General features: G+C 42.7%; 1 protein-coding gene and 1 long non-coding RNA gene across 3 annotated transcripts in view; one reads left to right on the top strand and one right to left on the bottom strand.

Annotated features, from left to right (window-relative positions):
• Positions 1-1,573, top strand: part of LOC148146997 (uncharacterized) — a 74,826-nt gene extending 73,253 nt beyond the window's left edge. Inside the window, exon 4 of the long non-coding RNA XR_015760208.1 lies at positions 1,539-1,573. This is a non-coding gene — a long non-coding RNA (uncharacterized LOC148146997). The remainder of the gene's footprint in view (positions 1-1,538) is intronic.
• The window catches only part of dgkza (diacylglycerol kinase, zeta a), a 553,752-nt gene that overhangs the window by 521,485 nt on the left and 16,320 nt on the right, over positions 1-15,947 (bottom strand). The window lies entirely within an intron of this gene.

Consider the following 15,947-nt stretch of genomic DNA (forward strand, 5'->3'; position numbering starts at 1 on the left):
GCTGATAAGATTTTGGCTCGAACAGCAGGTGCTGTGACAAGCTTTATGTTATCCCTCATAACTTCGGAAACTGGGTGTGGATGTTATGGTACTGAAGAATCCAAATTACAACTGACCTATGTACAAACATCCCATTCACAGGTGTGCGAGTTCGTATTAAGCTGTTTGATATCGAGGCAACATGCTTCCAACTGAATGTCATGCCTCATTTAATTTTGAGTAACTATGACAAAGAGATCTTGATCAATTAGGTAAATGGGCTGAGGAGTGACAGATAGAGTTTAATTTGGATAAATGCTAGGTATTGCTTTTTGGGAAATCAAACAAGGGCAAGACTTATACAATTAAAAATATGGCCTTGGGTAGTGTTGTAGAACAGAGACACCTAAGGGTTCAGGTACATTATTCTTTGATGCTTGCCTCACAGAAGGATAGGGTGGTTAAGAAAGCATTTAGCACACTCACCTTCATTGCTCAAACCATTGAATGTAGCAATTGGGACAGAACGTTAAGTTTGTACAGAATGTTTCTGAAGCCTCTTCTAAAGGACTGTGTCCAGTTTCGGTCGCCCTGAACTGGAGAGGTTCAGAAAATATTTACTAGGACATTGCTGCAAATGGAGAGTTTGAGTTATAAAAATAGGCTGTGACTTCTTTTCCCTGGAACGTAGGAGGTTGAGAAGTGACCTTATAGAGATTTATAAAACCACGAGAGATATAGGTAAGGTGAATGGTAGCTGTCTTTTCTCTAGGGTGGGGGATTTCATGACTAGGCATATTTTTAAGGTGAGAGGAGAAAATTAAAAAAGACACGAGAGGCAATTTTTCTTTTAAACACACTGTGGTTTGTGTGTGGAATGAACTTCCAGAGGAAGTGGTGGATAGGGGTACAATTATAGCACTTAAAGGCCAATTAGAGAAGTACATGAATAAGATTGTTTGGAGGGATATGGACCAAGCGCAGGCAGATGGACTAATTTAGTTTGAGAGTATGGATTGGTTGAACTGAAGGACCTGTTTCTGTGCTGTATGACTCTAAGTGATCTCAGGGTAAGATGAAGTAGGGGACCTTTACGCCGACAATTCACATACTATGATAATAATATCACGTGCACAATCCTTGTAGGTATACTGACCATGAGATATGAAACAATGAAACTAAATTCCCTGGAAACAGTTTTCTCTCTCATCTGAATAACTATTGCATATATAGACCTGGCCGACAGGCTGACCTATTCAGGGAGAAAAATAGATCATTAAAATAAGTACCTGCAAAGTAAAGTAAATTATTAGTTTGTATAATTGTGACTAAAAGCACTTGGAACTATTCAGCTATATCTGAAATACTGTTTCAAACTGTAGGAGCCTCATTTTATTTCCTGAGTACATTCTGCTTATGCAACTGATGCTGAGTAGCCACTTCTCAGACCTACCAAGAAGAAAACAAAATTTAGTGAGTTTTTTTTTAATGAAAACACATACTTCATCACATTGTGATAGCACCTGCCTTCGACAGTAATTATTATTCTTCATTCAAAGCATAGGATTCTATTCAATGCTTCCTACAGGAAAAGGACGGAAACTACAGCTGACCCACATCCTGGAAATAGGGCCAATAGCTCAGTCAAAATTTGGAAATGTTTCCTTTCATGTACCTGGACTCCAAAATAACAACTGGCACAGAACACAACAGCAACGCCCCTCGCACAGAGACTGAGAACAGTCCAACATCTAAGCTGTGAAGAATTCCTCTTCCCTAACTCAACTGTGACTTGGCCAAAGTACTTTTAAGATAACACTCTACAGCTTTACAGACTTGGAGATTGTGTGTTACTTTTCAAGAGAAGGATTGTTGTACCTAATTGCATAGTTTGAGCCATTTGTTAATAAACTTCACATCTTTGTTCAAATAAGATTTGTTTGTAGCTTTGTACTCATTGCTTACAGAACCGGGCTGACTTGGTTCTGACACTGAGCTACGCGCAGTTGATATATTAGATTAGATTAGATTAGATTAGATTACTTACAGTGTGGCCCATCGGCCCAACAAGTCCACACACGACCCGCCGAAGCGCAACCTACCCAAACCCATTCCCCTACACCTAACACTACGGGCAATTTAGCGTGGCCAATTCGCCTGTGGGACTGTGGGAGGAAACCGGAGCACCCTGAGGAAACCCACGCAGACACAGGGAGAATGTGCAAACTCCACACAGAGGCGGCGGGAATTGAACCCAGGTCTCTGGCGCTGTGAGGCAGCAGTGCTAACCACCGTGCCACCCCATATATATAAAACCTGCAATATTACCTCCATTTTGAAATTCAAACTTTGTCACTGACCAGTGGAGGAATGGGTCAAGAAAGATAGTCCGTTCACTCCTTCCCAACTCAGCACTTGAAGCAACAGAACAATGACGTCCCTGGGATTAGAGGGTTCTCCTCTGCTGAGAGGCTGAATGGCTTGGGTCTTGAGTTTTGCATACATTGAGCATCTTCTCCATGGCAATACTCTTCCTCTGACAGGCATGTATGAACCCAATACTGTCCTCACCCGCTGTCCAGCAGAGGAACAATAAGAACTGGGAATCCTGCTCCCTTTTAACTAGCTCTAACCCAGCATAATTTCAGCGTCTTAAATTTTCATGACTGAGGCCAACCTCACCTAGCCTATGCCAGACCATGGATTGTACCCGAAGCCAAATGTTGGTGCTCCAGGATACAATGTATTCTTCATGTAATCACCAAGTCAAGAGGGAGAACAGCAGCAAGTGTGACTCCAAAATGCAAGTGTTTCTCAATCTTTCTGTGACATGTTCCTGGAGTAATATATCGTGGAGCCAACTAGGGAAAAACCTATTGTGTGGACAGGTTTGTTGATTGATTGCATTTATTGTTGTCACATGTACTGAGATACAGTGAGAAGTGTTTTGCATGTTCTACAAGCAGATCATACCATACAAAAAGTGTATCAGGGTAGGGTAGAGGAGAGAGAGAGAGAGAGAGAGAGAGAGAGAGATTCAAAACTCTGATAACAACAGGGACGAAGTGTTCTTGAATCTATTGCTATGTGTACAGAGGAACCTCCATTATCCGAATATCAATTACCCACATTTCAGATTATCCGAAGGAGATCCCAAGATCCTGATAGAAACATTACATCAAAGACGTGCTTTCAACACTGTCTGCATCTTTTGTTTTACAATTATGAAACATGAACCCGGCTCACTGAAATGCTGCTGAGAACAGTCCTGGACATCGATGGGATTCCAGGCACCGTCTCCAAATGACTGTCTGCCCGCCCTCTCTCTCTCTCTCCCCACACTTTCCCTGGAGTTCTACACAGGGGTGTACCCTAAACCCAGCTTCCCCAGATAATCTCTCCAACATTGTCCTGTACAGGGCAAAGGCAGAACCTGTCAAAAAGTCGCAGTAAAAAAAGTTTGTGTGTGTGTGTGTGTGTGTGTGCGCGTGTGTGCTTGGAGACTCACTCCACAAAGGCAGCAGCAGTCTTACTGTTGGTGTCAGTTCGGCTGCCCCTAGGAGGGGGTGGGGGGGGGGGCCTCGTGCATGGTGTACTAGTCTCCTGAACGGGGAGCGGACGTAACATAAAACTCCGAGCCCCACAGGAAAGGCATTGATTCAATTAACCGAATAATCAATTCTCCAAACGAAACAGTGCCCACCCATCTTGTTTGGACAATCGAGGTTCCTCTGCATACGGTACGTAATTTTACATCTTCTGCCTAAATGTAAAGGGTGGAAGAGAGTATAACTGGGGTGGGAGGGGACTTTGATTATGTTGGTTGCTTTCCAGAGGCAGTGGGAAGTATAGAGGGAGACAATGGATGGAAGGTTGTTATGTGTATGTTCATGCAGTCTTGGGTAGAACAGTTGCCAAACCACACAGTGATGCATCCAGATAGGACGCTTTCTTTGGTGCATCTACAAAAATTAGTAAGGGTCTTTGTGGACATGCTGAATTTCCTTTGTTTAATTTGTCATCCTTTGGGAAAAGGTTGGCTGGGAACTAGCAAATTATAATTCCACCCTTTACATTTGTGGGCAGCACGGTGGCACAGTGGTTAGCACTGCTGCCTCACAGCGCCAAAGACCCCGGGTTCAATTCCCGCCTCAGGCGACTGACTGTGTGGAGTTTGCACATTCTCCCCGTGTCTGCGTGGGTTTCCTCCGGGTGCTCCGGTTTCCTCCCACAGTCCAAACATTTGCAGGTCAGGTGAATTGGCCACGCTAAATTGCTCGTAGTGTTAGGTGAAGGGGTAAATGTAGGGGTCTGGGTGGGTTGCGCTTCAGCGGGTCGGTATGGACTTGTTGGGCCGAAGGGCCTGTTCCCATACTGTAAGTAATCTAATCTAATCGAATTCCACGTAAACTTTGAAAACCACGGACTCCAATCACAAATAAAAATTTCCAACTTGAAGACAATGAATAAATGTGAGGGAAAAACTGGACAAGGTTGTTTGAGTTAAGAGACAAGAAGGGCATGAAGTAAACAGTGTAGAAGATTTAAAGAATTCAAAATATTCAACAAATGCATATTTCATAGATAAACAAAAACTCAATAAGAAAGATCCATTCATAGCATACTCAGGAAATCAAAGGTATTATTGCTCTAAGAGCTACAAGAGATTTGTAACCTTGCACAGTCTGAGGGTTGAGAGCATTTTAGAGACTAGCAACGGGTCACTAAAAGGTTGATAAAAAGGAAAAAAAAGAATAGAATGATGAGAGTAATCTAGCCGGAAGGATAAAAACAAAAATACATGAGCGTTTCCAAGTTTATATAAAGGAAATAGCTAAAGTAAGCATTGGTGCCTTAGAAACAAATTCAGGAGAAATTATGATGGAAAATGACGAATTAGCAGAGATTGTGAACAAACATTTTTTATCTGCCTTGACAGTAGAAGACAAAGTAGGATATAAGAAACATGGACTAAATAGAGAGAGAGGGAATTAATGTCAGCAGAGAAACGTTATTCAAGAAACTCACAGAACTAAAGTTCAACAAACCCCTAGGACCTGATCATCCATACCCTGGATTTCTAAAAGATAATGGGGCTGCATTTATTCATTGAAAAATGAATTAATGGCACAAAGAGATGTTAATGGGCGTGATCATTATGGAGACATGGTTACAAGGTGATCAAAGCTAAACAAACAAACAAACATTCAGGAGTATATGATTTCTCAAGAGGACACATAGGAAAGAAAGGATGGAGGGGTAGCTTTATCATTTCGAGATGAACTAAATATGATAGCAACATATGACCTTGGATTGGAAGACATAGAATCCATGTTGCAGGAGGTAAGAAATAACAAAGAGAAGAGGACACTGGTAGGAAGAGTCCATAGATCCTCTAAGATTAACTATACGTTGGGACGGAAAATAAATCAGGAGATAATTAGATTAGATTACTTACAGTATGGAAACAGGCCCTTTGGCCCAACAAGTGCACACCGACCCGCCGAAGCGCAACCCACCCAGACCCATTCCCCTACATTTACCCCTTGCCTAACACTACGGGCAATTTAGCATGGTCAATTCACCTGACCTGCACATTTTTGGACTGTGGGAGGAAACCGGAGCACCCGGAGGAAACCCACGCAAACACGGGGAGAACGTGCAAACTCCACACAGTCAGTCGCCTGAGGTGGGAATAACCTGGGTCTCTGGCGCTGTGAGGCAGCAGTGCTAACCACTGTGCCACCATGCCGCCCCAAGGCGGCATGTAACAAAGAACAGAGCACTAATCACAGGTGAGTTTAATTTTCACATAGAACTGTGAATGAGATCTCATGCAGGAATAGTTTTAATATTAATATAAAGTATTAATTTTAAAAATCCAACCTACAAACAGCTACTTTATATTGTCTTGCATTGTGTTCCGACCTGCATACAAATAGACTTGTTAATGGAATCCAGAAGGGAACCCATTTACAATGTAGGGACTGCCTACACATTAACTATCGTGAAGAAAAAGTACTAGGGAACTAATGAGGCTGGAGACAGATATGTCTCCTGGAGTTAATGGAATGAAAATTTTAAAAAGTAGCTACAGAAATTGTGGATGTACTGGTAGTAATCTTCCAAGATTCTGGAAAAGTGCCAGAGGAATGGAAAACTGGCAATATAACAGGGAAGGAAACAAAAAAGGTATCCATTGGTAAGGTTGCTTACCACCAGATTGTGGGATACTGCCTCTATTATAAAGAATGTAATAGCAGAGCGTTAAAATTACATGATATAATCAAGCAGGATCAGTACAGCTTCATGAAAGGGAAATCATACCTGACAAATTTATTCAGATTCTTTGAGGAGGTAGCACACCAGATAAATGATGGGGAAGCAGCAGAGATACACATTTGAATTGCAAAAACGCAATTTGATAAGGAACCGTACAGTAAACAACTTAGAAGAGCCCATGGTGGCGGAGTTAGTATATTTGCATGGATGTAGAAAATCACAAGCATGCTGCACAAGTCACAGGCAATGACCATCTCCAACAAGAGAGAATCAAACCATCATCCCTTGGTACTCAATGGCACTACCATCACTGAATCCCCCATTATCAACAGTGAACAGAAACTTAGCTGAACAATTTCATAAATACAGTGACTCAATAAAAGACCAGGTCAGAGGTTGAGAACATGCAATAAGAAACTCACCTCCTGTCTTCCCACTGCCTGTCCACCAACTACAAGACTCAAATCAGCAGTGTGATAGAACGCTGTCCAGTTTTCTGAAAGAATGCAGCTCCAACTACACTCACGACTAAACATCATCCAAAATAAAGTGCAGTTACTACTGTCACCGCAGGTACAATTTGGAATAATGCATTCGAGAGTAGTAATATAGCAATTGGCCACGCCTCCGTTGACTGTACTTTCTAAGACCATGACCTCAACCGCGTGGCAGAAGGAGCACAGGAACACTACCACCTGCAGGTTCTTCTCCAAGCCACACATGATAATTTGGAACAATATCGCTGTCCCTTTACTGCTTATTGGTCAATCTTGGAACACCACTCCTAACAGTACAGTAGGTGCATCTACACCACATGAGTGGTAGCAGATCAGTGTGCCAGTTCAGCACCATTCTCTCCAGAGTAATGAAGAATGGTTAATATATGCTGGCCTTGCCAATATGAATAATAGAGATTGCAATAAGCAGGTGGGCTGTTTCTATCAAAATTAAAATCTCCGATCGCATCCATTCATTCTTTACTAGTGCTGCGTCTAATTCCATTTATAAATTCGACCACTTTATTGCTACTGACAAGACCTATACAAACCTCCCAACATCTGTTCCTATTTTTTAGGTTCTATCATTTTGAATTGTAGTCAACGCCAGGAAACACAGCAACTAATTCGTGCATAGCAACCTCTCAGAAACAGAAAAGTGCTAATGATCATATAAAATTGTTCACGAGATTGCCCGAAAGATTGATAGAGGACGCTGAAGCAAGCACCACTTCATCTCCTTTGGAATACTGATGACATGGTCGCGATTCCCCCCACCTAACAGATCAGATCGTCGAAGGTCTGTCCTAAATTAAAAATTAATTTTAAAAAAAAAGAGGAATATTCAGGTTTTGGAATAAACAACACAGCAAAGGTTCTTTTTTTCTGGTTCTGAGGCTGATAGAGAAATTCTGCTGACTATCCTTAGAAAATCTAACCTGACAAAACTGCAAACATTTCTGCATTGATGCCTCATGAATATCTCATATTAATCTTCCAAATCATAACTGAGGCCTTTGTTTTCAAATGCCTTTGTGTGCAATTTGTATGCCTGTTGGATTAAACACCAGCACCAGATTAGACAAGGGAATACAAAGGCGGCCCAAAGTATTTACATGCCAAATCTTTCTACAGCCTATTTTCAAAGCCAGAGTCTGTTTCAAACAAGATTCACATTTTTCCCTTGGCTATTAAGCAATAAAAGTATTACCATCGCTGTTAATACTTTAGCAATTATTACACACTCCAGCAGAATTAATTGTTAAATTGAATGATTGCTACATTAATCCTTACTAAACAGCTTCAAATCAAGTTTACGATCAGCACTGGTTGAAGACTTGCTGCTGACATTCCTGGTGATAATATTGCATTGTCACATCCTAACTGCACATTGTGGATAATGAAGTTTCATGAACTTGAGACAACAATATGGCTGCACTGCTGTGTCTTCGGGCAATCTCCTGCAACTGGAACCCATCTCCACACACCATTAGCCAGCACAGCTATAAAACTCTGCATTAACAAGCCAATTACACGCAACATTAGAAACTGGACGTTTCAACAGCCTGCCTGAAACTGAATAATCAATCAAAGTAAGCAACAAAGTATTATGCCCAGCATTCCTCATCAGTCAAACAGCTTTCCCTATAATTTTGCATTTAGCGGTGTTCCAAATTCATAACATTTGACCGTTCCTTTTTAGTGATTTTTCCAGAAGAATCCAAGTCAATAAAGAAGGATGATCAGCAACAGGAGGGGGCTGAGAGGGGGCCTACTGCTGAATTAACTTTGAAAAATACTTCCAGAAGTAAGAACTACTAAGACATCAAGACTCATTTACCAAACAGTCAAAAGCACCTCCAAATATCAGCACACCCTCTTGCTTAGCGTTAGAAACTTTCAATACCTTCAAAGCAATGGTCCAAAGGTTCTTCGGAGCCAACAAGACAAAAGGTTTTAAGTTCATACTCAGTGAACGTCACCCTGCTGTCCATGATTCATCACCCAAAGCCAAATGATCTGCCCACAGGGTGTGATCACAACTGCTGTTCTGTCCCTCCCTTCGAAAATCTCTCAAGCATCATGCCTTAGAGCAGCAAGTTCATCCAAGTAGAGGTCTCACTGCAAGCAGCTGTTAAAAAAAAAAAAAATTTTAAACCCCCAGTGTGCAGAGACAAAAATCAGAAATCGCGGGAAAAAACTGGACTTCTAAAGAAGGGTAATTGCCCCAAAACGTCAACTCTGCTTTCCATCCAAGGATGCGGCCGGACCTGGTGAGCTTTTCCCGTGATTTCTGATTTTTAGTAGGCGTAAAATAGTATTCATACTTTATTTCATCCATTTGTAATATCCCTGCATCTTTGCAACTGAACATTTATTCCTAAAATAAATATCGATCTACAGCCAGTAGTAGAAGCATCTGTGGTGTCACAGTGTTCACTTTTGCTAAACAGATACAGGTCTATAGGCGCCTATAGGTATATACACACCTATATACTTCTCTTTACCATGTCTTTGTTCTCTAAAGACCCCTACGCCCAGTTTCTTTTCTCTTCCCTTGAACGCCACTTGTTCTATTCACATGCCATGCAAAGTACACTTCCTCCAAAGGATCCTAAATACACTCACTCCATTCATCACCCTGCCACTGCACGCTCTCCAGTCCCTCAGCTGCCATTCGGTGCCTACCTCGCAACTCTGATGAGCAAGTCAGCCTTAGTGGGAGACAGTGCAGTCCCCAAATCAGACTGCCTTTTAAACCCCAAGCCAGACATGCTAGTCCTCAGACACTGCCTTCCCCTTCAAACACCCTTTCAGACATCAGGACCATGCTTATCGAGGAGTGAAGGCAGTGCCCAGTGTTATGTCCAGAGGTCACGCCATCGTGATGTGCCGGCCTTCATTCTTAACCATCAACCAGCCTCGCCTCGGGCATGGTAAACAATATTCAGTTTTACAGAAGCAAAGTACTGCAGATGATGGAAATAGAGTCATAGCGTTATACAGCATTGAAAATATCCTTTGGCCCAACCAGTCCATGCTGATCACGTTCCCAAACTAAACTAGTCCCACCTGCTTGCACTTGTCCCATATCCCTCCAAACCTTTCCTATTCATGAACTTATCCAAAATGTCTTTTAACCATTGTAACTGTAACTGCATCTACCACTTCCCCGGCAGATCATTCCACACACTAACCACTGTGTTTAAAAAAAAAGTTGTCCTTCATGTCCTTTCTCCTCTCACCTTAAAAATAACCTCTACTCTAGGGAAAAGACCCTTGTCATTCACCTTATCTATGCTCCTCATAATTTTATAAACCTCTATAAAGGTCACTCCTCAACCTTCAATGCGCCAGTGAAAAACTTCAGAGCCTTTCCAGTCTATTTTTATATTTCAAATCCTCCATTTCCAGCAACATCACGATAAATCTGATGAAGAGTCATCTAGACTTGAAGTGTTAGTTTGCTGTCTCCCCATGGGTGCTGTCTGACTGCTCAGACCACCAGCATTTGTTGTTTTCAATACAGATTCCAGCATCCGCAGTAATTTGCTCTGAGTAAATCTTTTCTGAAGCCCCTCCAGTTTGATAATACCCTTCCTATAACAGATTAGATTAGATTTCCTACAGTATGGAAACAGGCCCTTCGGCCCAACAAGTCCACACCGACCCTCCGACTAACCCAGGGCGGAGCAACCCAACCAGACCTATTCGCTTACATTTACACCCGACTAGCGTACCTAACACTATAAGCAATTTAGCACAGCCAATTCACCTACCCTGCACATCTTTTGGACTGTGGGAGGAAACCAGAGCACCCAGAGGAAACCCACGCAGACACGGGGAGAATGTGCAAACTCCACACAGACAGTTCGCCCGAGGTGGGAATTGAGCCCGGGTCCCTGGCGCTGTGAGGCTATACTGTATCTCGATATTGTTTTCTGATTTTCCCAATTCTTTCACAGTCTCAACTTCCGCACCCAAAACTAAGGCAAAAATTGACAGTTCCTAATTATCCTTCTCAAACACCAAGACATTTCTTCGACCCAAATTTTAAAATAAAATTGTCTGACTGCGCCCTTTTTAAATCTTTCCACCGTTGTTGCAGTTTAATTTCTGAATCCCAGTCTTTTTGAATTTGTAGTTTCTCCTGACTTTTCTGCGCTTGGCACACTTTTTCACTGGCTGTCTCTAAATTTGTTCTTTTCCAGCCTCAACACGTCGTGACGTCTTCTCGTTCAGAAGCCCCAGTTTAAAGAATCTCACTGGCTGTTTCACTGTCCCCTCAAACAGGGCGACCGAAACAGCACAGTGCTCCATAAGAGGCCTCACCAACGTCCTGTACAACCTCAACATAACGTCCCAACTCCTATACTCAAAGGCCTGAGCAATGAAAGCAAGCGTGCTAACCGCCTTCTGAACCATCCTGTCCATGTGGGATGCAAATTTCAAAGAATTATTGTACCTTAACCCCTAGCTTCTACAACACTACCCAGGGCCATACCATTATTTGTACAAGTCCTGACCTGGTCTGTATTACCAAAATGCAATGCCTCTATCTGAAACAAAAGCAAAAAGGAAATGTCAGAAAGATTCAGCGAGTCAGGCAACATCTAGGGTTGAGAAGCAGCAGTGGGTGATTTGGGCTAATGATAACAATTTTGCTTCACTTTTACAATACTGGGTGGGCAAGAAGGAAAATAATACGCTGAACACAGTGGTCCATTCAACCCCTGAAGCATCTTCTGCCAACAAAATTATATCATGGCTGAAGTGCACCTCAACTACTTTTGTTCCAAGATACAACCCAATGAAATTGTAGCAGAGTCTTGAATCCAAAAACCTGAGTTTTCAAGAAGCAAAGTTTTTTTTTTCCCCGCAAAGTTTCAGTCGCAAAGACAAAAAAGTTTTCACACAAGACCCTGAAGAATCCCGAAGCATCAACGCATCTTGCATTCAATACCAAGTCAGGCTGCACCGGTCTAGGGTGTTGGCAACTCTGCCAAAGGACTCCTAGATATAACTCCTAGAATACCATGGGCAACACAAGCCTAGCAGCACTGTACTTTCATATCATCTTGGTGCCAAGTTGGATGGAATTCAATACTGGCTATAGAAACTCTTCTGGCAACATAACGGAATCTTCAAATAAATTAATAATCAACTATTGATCCTCCCTGAAAGTATCCTCACCTTACTGAGCAGAATACATTAGTCACAGTTAATGTTCTCTCTATTTCCTCTTTGTTCCCAGCCTAGAATTGTTCCACAAATCACACGTGCACATCTTAAAAGAAATGCTGGTTGAAATGAATCTGGTGGCTTCCTGAATGGAGAGTTTCAGATTACAGTGCTGCAGCATTCAGCTTAGAGGATAAGTTGGTCACAATGGTAGTCACAGCTAACTATATAGATCACTGGCTGCTCCTCACACACTGGCTTCTCGATTGTTGGCCCAAGGATCCCCTTGTCCTGCCCTCTCAATGAAGTACACCTGCACCAATGTGTGCCCCACTCCCGACAAAAATGAGGCTCTCCTACCAGCTTCCCCTCCACCATCCTTTCCCAATGAAGCACCGCCTTGCTCCCCAGTACCATCCTAAAGTACGCCTCACACCGCCCAACCCAAAATCCCCTGATAAAAAGGAGTCCCCTTCTCAGGGTATACTTGATACCCACAGCCTCCTGGAGCCTTCCTCAGAAAAACATATCACCGCGGGCACTCCATGTGGAATTTAGCCTGTTTGCAAGATTAGGCCCAAATAGAGGCAGCTTCATCACAGTCAGAGAGTCATACAGTACAGAAACGCCATCCATCTGAACATACTTTTTCCAAAACACCAGTGTTTGACATCCCATGGCAGAAGTTAGTTAGTGATTGGCTGACCCCAGAACATCAAACCAAACACCGTAATTTGTATGTCCTTCTGACCGTCGAATGAGAAGAGAGATGAAATACTCTAGGTTATTAATAGCATTAGAAATGACTCTGCTTCCCAGTTGGATTAAAAAAAAAACTGAACAAAGCCATGGGGAACTTGAAACGATGCGTCACCAGATATCAAAACTTCAAAGCCCCCCCCGGACTGCACCATTGCAGGATGTGATTTTTGCCTCCCCACGCCAAACAAGACCAGTTCATCGCATTAAAAGGAAAGGAGGAAATTCAGACTTTATTTAGCTTTAAAAAGAAAAAGGGTAAAAAAAGAGTTTTCACAGAAACAAGATCAAAAGTGATAATGCTTTAAGGGATCATTTCACAAGGGTGGCTTCGATTGGGAGAAACAAAAGAAAAACAAGTTTCAAATGATAAATCAATTAATACACATTTAATGTATTAGTGGACACAATCACGAGACCTGCTCTCACACAGAAATGGGTCTGAGGTATCACCCAAGTTGATTTATTGGATTGTCTGCTATGTTAGAATGGACAGTTTCAATACTGTTCAATGATGTTCTTACACATCTCTGGAGCAGATGGGACAGGAACCCAGGCCTCCTAGCCCAGAGATAGAGACACTATCACTGCACCACATGAGCCCCTCCCAGTGCTGGGGTAGTGTTGTCCAATACATCACGCAGAGGGTAGTGCATGTATGGAATGAGCTGCCAGAGGAAATGGTAGAAGCTGGTACAATTACAGCATTTAATAAGTATCTGGATAGGTATATGAATAGGAAGAGTTTAGAGGATACGGGCCAAGTGCTGACAAATGGGACTAGATTAGGTTAGGATATGTGGTCAGCATGGACGAGATGGACCGAAGGGTCTGTTTCCATGCTGTACGTCTCTATGACACTTTGATCTTCCTGCAAACATTGATACTGCCGAACAAGGAAAGTTTGGCTCGTCAGCCTGAGAGTGGCCTGTGATTTATCAGCAAATCTCAGGGTCCGAATCTATACCGAGGTAATTTCTGAATCAAGTTCACAGTTAGCATCATATAACTGCCTTGTAACAGGAAGGAAAAGGCCAGGATTCATTTTGTTTGATTAACTCCTGTACGTAATTTATCTAAGCCAGAGAAGCTGGTGACCTTTGGAAACAGCCAGCATATCCTGCCAGACCATTCAGCTTCTCTCGATTCTGCCTCTGGTGAGGGGAGAGGTTGTAAAGGAGAGTCCTTCATGGTAACCTCAGCGAGTGTGAGAATTGAACCCATACTGTTGGTATCACTCTGCACTGCAAATTAACGATCCAAGCTAAGCGACCCCTAACTTGGGAGAATGCAAGCATTGCAATGTTTTTAATCATAGAATCCCTACAGTGTAGAAAGATGCCACTTGGCCCATCGAGTCTGCACTGACCATATAACTCAATATTGGAGTGGTGCTGGAAAAGCACAGCAGGTCAGGCAGCATCTGAGGAGCAGGAAAATCGACGTTTTGAGCAGCAGCCCTTCATCAGGATCTGACCCTATGACTAGCAACCCACCCAGACCCCATTCCCATAAACCCTCATTTCCCATGGCTAATCCATCTAGCCCACACATCTCTGGACACTATGGGGCAATTTAGCATAGCCAATCCATCTAACCTGCACATCTTTGGAGGAAACCAGAGCATCTGGAGGAAACCCACACAGACACGGGGAAAAACATGCAAACCCTGCAGACAGTTACCCGATGCAGGAATCAAACCCAACTCCATGATTCGTAAGGCAGCACCGAATCACTGTGCTGTCCACATTTAAACCCATATAGATACCAAAACCTGACTGAACATAGCCATGTCTGTGGCCATCCAACGATTCCCAATAAATTGGGCACCAACTCGTATTGCATGTTATATCAAATAGATGCCCACTTTCTCAACTAAATGACAGGATAAATGCAGGACACCAGCTGGGGCGGATGCCAACCATTCGAATCCGAAGAACAACGCAGCCCTGAACGCCTCCGAATATTCTTTGCTTTTTTGTAAGCTTGAGTTGGTTTTGAAATCCAATTGGCTCTAGGCCTTCAGAAATCCAAACTGAGACATGAGATTTCTCCCAGGATGCAGAGTACATCCTTAGCCCCACTGATGATATGGTGATCCTCACATTCGGAAAGGAAGAAGGAGTTAAACTCTCGGAAACTGAAACAAAGTTCAGAGTGTTTGGCTCCTGCATCACCCTTTAACAGACCATGAAAATTCCACACATTAATGAAACAGTTTGTTCAAAGTAACAAACGACCAAAAACAAAACAACATATGGCAGCACTTCTGATGTGTAGATTGGATTCTTGATAACGCTGAAAAACAAAGTCGAAACTAATATCCATGGCAGCATTTTCTACTCCTTTTCGCTTTAAAGAGAAAACACTGTGCACGTGTGGTCTCAACCACAGCTGTGCCTGTCCAATTCAGCTGCAGAGAACATGCACACACACACACACCTCAATATTAGATTTGATAATGGGTGAGCAATGGGGCAGTGCTTGCAGATTTGCAAGTTCCCCCAATTGAAAAAAGGGTTTATGAATCAGAGTTTTGGTGGCGGCTATTCATTCCGTCATACCTGCACTAGTTCTATTACCTAATGTCAATCTCCTGCCTTTTCCCCCCCATATTCCTGTACACCATTACTATCCAAATAATCATTCAATGCCCTCTTGAACGCCTTAATTATCGAGTCATAGAGTTGTACAGCACGGAAACAGACCCTTCAGTCGAAGTCGTCCATGCCAATTAAGATATCTTAAATGGATCTAGTTTGCCAGCATTTTGCCCATATCCCTCTAAACCCTTTCTATCAATCGACACATCGAGATGCCTTTTAAATGTTGCAATTGTACCAGCCTCCACCACTTCCTCTGACAGTGCATTCCACACATGCACCACCCTCTGAGGGAAAAAGTTGACCCTTATGTCCCTTTTAAGTCTCCCCCCCCCACCTTAAACCTATGTCCTCTAGTTCTGGACTCTCTTCCCCTGGGGAAATGAACCTTGACTATTCACCCTATCCATGCCCCTAATGATTTTATAAACCATATAAAAAGGTCAGCCCTCAAGCCTCCAAAGCTCCATGGAAAACATCTCCAGCCTATTCAACCTCTCCCTATAGTTCAAACCTTTCAACTCTGGCAGCATCCTTGTAAGATTTTTCTGCACCATTTCAATTTTAACATCTTTCTTATAGCACAGAGATCAAATTGAACCTGCCTCCACTACATTCCCAAGCAGTGCATTTGTTATAGACTGGA

The sequence above is a fragment of the Chiloscyllium plagiosum genome, unplaced genomic scaffold (genome assembly GCF_037043375.1).
Source record: "Chiloscyllium plagiosum isolate Xiang-an unplaced genomic scaffold, Cpla_swu_hap1 HiC_scaffold_18, whole genome shotgun sequence".
Lineage (NCBI taxonomy): Eukaryota > Metazoa > Chordata > Chondrichthyes > Orectolobiformes > Hemiscylliidae > Chiloscyllium > Chiloscyllium plagiosum.